Source organism: Octodon degus, unplaced genomic scaffold, assembly GCF_000260255.1.
Source record: "Octodon degus isolate 3935 unplaced genomic scaffold, OctDeg1.0 scaffold00005, whole genome shotgun sequence".
Taxonomy (NCBI): domain Eukaryota; kingdom Metazoa; phylum Chordata; class Mammalia; order Rodentia; family Octodontidae; genus Octodon; species Octodon degus.
This window is the reverse complement of record NW_004524581.1, coordinates 4649175-4654682: the sequence shown is the minus strand read 5'-3', so window position 1 is coordinate 4654682 and position 5508 is coordinate 4649175.

Genomic DNA, 5508 nt, shown 5'->3' with positions numbered 1-5508 from the left:
GCAATATAGTCCAACAGTCCATACTAGTAGTGAGTTATCCATAGGATTGATCATGTCAGAAGTTGTTGACTTGAGCCTTTTACAGCTCAGCATATTAATATGGCTTGACTTTTTGTATTAGGGATTACACTTTTCTGCTGGATGATTAAAAACAAGTTAAAGCAAGACCTATATAACTAAAAATGTAACTTTTGTTATCTGACAAGGTCAGTCAAATCCCCTCAGGATTACCCTGGAACCATGTACAGCACCTTTGTCAATGTCAGCTATCTGGATGAGTCATGGCCAGCTTGACCAATTTACTCTCTGTGAAAGCCTCAGAGATTTATTTTCTCTCTAGGGGACTGTCGTTAGGCACACTATACATCGTCGATAACTTTCCTCTCTGGCCCCATAATCATCTTGATCAGAAAATTTGAGACACCACTTAGTTACAGGATGTCACATCAGAGGTTTTCATATGTCATGAGTCTTAACTGACCTTGAAGGCCTAGGGCCAAAATATTGGCTATCTTTATAGCTCATCTATCCATCTAATTTTTGCTCTGCAAACTTTAGTTCTTAAACATCCAGAAGAGAAGCTTAATGATATTATTTTTCTAATTAAACTTAACATCACTATATGTCTGAATATCATATACCTTAGACATAAAATGGAACTGTTATTTTCCAACAACCATGGACATTCTAATATTTAAATCCCTACAGAATGTTAAAAAATTACACACTTTTGCACAGAAATTTAATGATCAAACCATGCACATCATAGCAGTACAATCCTGCTACGTTTTCTCTTTCTTGTCTCTCATTTACTTTTATTACTTTTTTAACAGGCATTTACTTTAAAGAGAGTATAGAAATAATTGATATGACAATAGAAGTAGTATGCATTTAGAAGACCAAAATGACAGGTATTTTGAGCATTGTTTTAATATTTCACATTGCTGTCTGCAATGTAGTTGCTCAGTTCACAGCAACTTTATCTTTATCTCTTTTCATTATTTTTGGTTTGACATTAATGTTATCAGCAACCAGAATAGCTACTCCCACATTTTTTCTGTGTTCTTGAATATTGTTTCCCACCCTTTGACTTTCAGTCTTTTAATTTAGTTTTGAATTAATTTCTTGTATATACCATATATTTGGATTTTGTCTCTGAATCCACTCAACCAGTCTGTTTTTCTTGATTGGAGAGTTGGCCATTTACATTGATTGTTATGATTGATATGTACTAGCTTATGCTTCTCATGTTATTTTCATACTAGAGGCTCCATACCTTCTCTCTCTTTTTAATTACCTTCTCTGTTTGGTGATTCCCTCCTGTTGTTGTTCTTAAAGCTATGGTTGTTTCTGTCTCTTTCTACAATATCTGTCAGTACCCTTTGTGTGGTTAGATTGGTAGTCATGAATTTCTTCAATTCTTTTTTGTCCTTGAAGAATCTTATCTCACTATTATATTTGATAGTTTTGCAGGGTATGTCAGTGTGGGTGAGAAGCTATTTTCTTTCAGGATTTAGACTACTTCATTCCAATCTCTTCTTGATTTGACGGTTTGTGTTGAGAATCTGCAGTGTTTTTGAAGGACTTTTCATTGGCAGTGATCTGTTTATTCTGTCTAACAGCTTTAATATTCTGTTCTGCTTAATTTCTGTGATCTTGGCAATTATGAGTTCAGGTGTAGATTTATTTTGATTATGGCCATTTGGAGTACTATATGCCTCACTTAACTGTATTTCAGTTTTTTTTTTCTCTTACTTGGGAATTTTTCTACAATTACTTCTGCAAAGAGTTTTTTATGTCATTTGCGCTAACTCTTGCTCTTTCATTGACACCTATTAGTCTTATATTGTTTTTCTTTGCTTTGTCTTGTAGATGCTAAATTGTTATTTTCAGATTCCTTGTTAATTATAGGAGTTATTTCCTTTCCCTTTCATTAACTGCACTGCTGTTGTCAAGGTCTGAATGTCTACGTTCCATTTTGTTCAAGTTTTGCCAGCTTTCAATGGAATTTTTATTTTCTTTAATATCTTTGAATCTGTTTCATACATTCTAATTCTTTCCCATATTGTTCATCCAGTATTCCCATCATTTATCTATTTTTTCTAGTTTTTATTTATATCTCTCTTAGCTGTGCTGAGCAATTCTTTCATGAATGTTATTTCTTTTATGATCTCCAAGATTTCTGATTATATTTCTTTTATAGCCTGATAAACTTGTTTCTTTACTTCAGTGGCTATCATTTCTGAAATTTTAGGTGTGTGACTTCCACATTCTTCTATGTACTTGTCTCCTGGACTTGTTCTAGGTGGGCTGGCAGACTGAGATTGCTTTTTGCTCCTTTGTTTTTCACATTTTTGAAGCTCCCAACATTCACCTGAAGTCAACAGTGGTGGGAAACCAGTGTGGCATGGGTGAATAATTCCTGCTGCAGAGGTGGTCATGGTAAGGTTCACCAAGGCTCTCCTACTCTTGGGGGTGACTGGCCTACCCTCAGCAAAGCTTATGAGCAGGTGGCTGATATGGGTTGGATTCACTAGGAGCCTGCAGCCATCTGGCTCCCACCTCAGTTCACCGACAGTGGGACCAGGCACCAGCACAACCACGGCTCCTCCACGTTTGTGCCCATGCTAGTTTTTTTTTTTTTTTTCAATCATTCCTCTTTCAGAGGAAAAAAAGTACCTAGAAAGAAAAATTACCCAATCTCACTCAATAGTATAACATGATATTAATTTATTTAATAACAATGTATTTTAGTCCAAAGCATAATTTGTATCTAAACAACCAAATGTAATATGATTTATTTTTAAAGGAATTCTCCTATGTTATCTCTAACCTCTTTTAGAGGTGGGATTTCAAGCAGACTAGTGTTTTGTTGAAATCTGTCCTTTTTTCTTCTATCGTCTATATTGTAAAGTTAAAAACATGTAGATTGTAGCACTTTCTTTCTCTTATATATTTTCTGTAATAGGCCTCATATTCCCCCTACATGTTATTCTAAAATGTAAAATACTCAACATTTGTCATTTTAATTATCTACATTGGTATGCATAGATATGTGTTCTATGTGGAATATTGAGGCCATATAGAATTTCCAGAAGACCAAATATTTAGAAATAGGGTTTTCTATTATTATCGGGCACAGAACTTGGTCATAGCACCTTTTAGAAATCTATTCAGTTTAAGCAGAGGTTCTCAGTCTTGGTTCAACATTCAAATTAATTTTGAAATCCCTGCACCATGCAACTGTAACAAAAAGTTCTGATTAATTGTTCTGATGGGTATATATTTTAAGAGTCTATCTATCTTAACTTCATTGTATCAATGTTTGGGATTTCAGAAGGTGGGGCAGATCTAAGGCCTTGTACTTCAACACAAACTCAGGGCTTTCTTTGAAATTTATACTTTAGCAAAGTAGCCATGTACTGAAGAGTTCAGGGATTTTTCTTCACATATTCTAGTTTATCTGAATTGGTAATTTCAATGAAAGAATGGCATGTGCGACATTTTTATGTGCATTTTGATTTAAGAATATAAAATCTAAATGAATGATTTTAGATGTTATTATCTTCAAATAAAATTTCATGCTTCTTTTTTTAATGTATTTGGTTGTTGCAGGGTCTTACCACATAGCTCAGACTCGTAGTGATCGTCCTGCTTTCAGCCTCCCCAGCACTGAGATTACAGGCCTGTGCCACTACAATGGGACTCTGGCCGGCTCAGCACACCAAAGGGGCAGGGATTGAGTGGCATGTGGTGCCAGGGAACACAGTGATCCCTGAGCTGGCCTAAGCTTGCCTAAGCAGGTGCTGTAGTCCATTGAGCTACCTCTCTAGCCCAAAATTTCATTGTTCCTAAAACAAGAGACTCGAGTTGACTTCCAATTTTGTATAGGGAAGAGTTTCTCATAAGGTGACTTGCATAGCACCTGCCTCAGCATAATCTAAGGAACCCATTCAAATCTTAAATTTCCTCTATACATGGGACAGATATACAGATTAGTTATAAGTTGCACGAATTCAATGGTAGTGAATTGTTCTAAAGGAAAAAAAAATATTGAAAAATGTTGCATGGTCGCATCCTAAGTCCATTCATTTATGGTATTTTATGTACTTTATAATTGTGAAGAGGAGGAGAGTACTGCTAGAGTCAGCTGCACACACCGAGGTGCTGCTGAACTGCTGGGCCTTGACTAGCCTCTACGTGAGACGTGTCACTTTTGCGTTCAGTTCTAACTATCCTGAAGAGGGAAACAGGGAGACTGAATGATTAGGTTTTATTTCACAGGTATTGCTTCAGTGGGTGTGGGTCACTTTTATAAGGATATCAAAAATAAACTTGCAGATAACACTCATAAACTTCTTTAATTGATGCTTGACGCTACCATGTGCCACTGGTTGACTCAAACTTTTTCACAATACAGTGCTACAATTGTGGTTTAATTCTTATTCTCATATTCCATCTGAGAAAACTAAACGTTTAACTAGACTAGTAAGGTGTCCAGTGAGGAATCCATGATAATCCGATTTTGGTTTGGAAACAGGAAATACTTACCTCTTCTGTACTCTTCCCTGCAGAAGGATTCTTGACAATTTTATTAGTTTGGTAGGACTGCTACAACAAATTAAGTCACATTAAAGAAATTGGTTTCTTTGCCTGTCTGCAGGCTGAAAGACTGAGATCAAGTTGTTTTTCAAAGCAGTGCTCTCTCGGAATCCTCTAGAATAAGCCTTTTTTCAAATTCTTTTAGCTTAATAGTAATTTTTGACAGTGATTCATTTATCTCTACTTATATCAAACCTTCCTTCAATATGTGCCAGTTTTTCTCTGTCTCTGTCAAGAGTTCTCTCTTATAAGAACACAAGTCTTTGATTTTAGGCTCATTCTAATCAACTATTCAATCCAACACAGCGTATGTGAATGTGTTTTGGAAACTTGAAGCCACCATCCAGCACACTGGGGAATTATCATGGTGAATGTGTTTTCACGTTTCCCACTCGCCAGTGTCATCTGTCTACTACACATTAAGTTCTTTTAACTCCATGTCTGCTTTCATTTCTGGGATAGTTTTCATGGTGAAAATAGTTGAAAATATTCACTATATATTAGAATAAGTCTTGATTACTTTACATATTATAGATCTGCTAAGAACAACAAGTCTATAAGGGACACTGTTGCCAGCAGTCCTGACAAACGGATCAGACAATTGCTTAAATTAGACACTGCATGACTGTTCTGAAATTTTGTATTCCCATTCTTCATACTAACCTATGAGTTGTGTGAGATTCTGCTCATGATAAAAATCTAGTTAGGTATCAGTGCTACTGGCACATGCCCAGCATATTCAAGGCATTTGTTCCATTGTGGTAGGTATACACACACACACACACACACACACACACACACACACACAGAATTATCATAGTTTGTTTGTGACACAAGGTGGAACATAGGCATACCTGGAGGCTACAAAATTACTTATGCCCATTATTTGAAGGTCACTGAACGGCA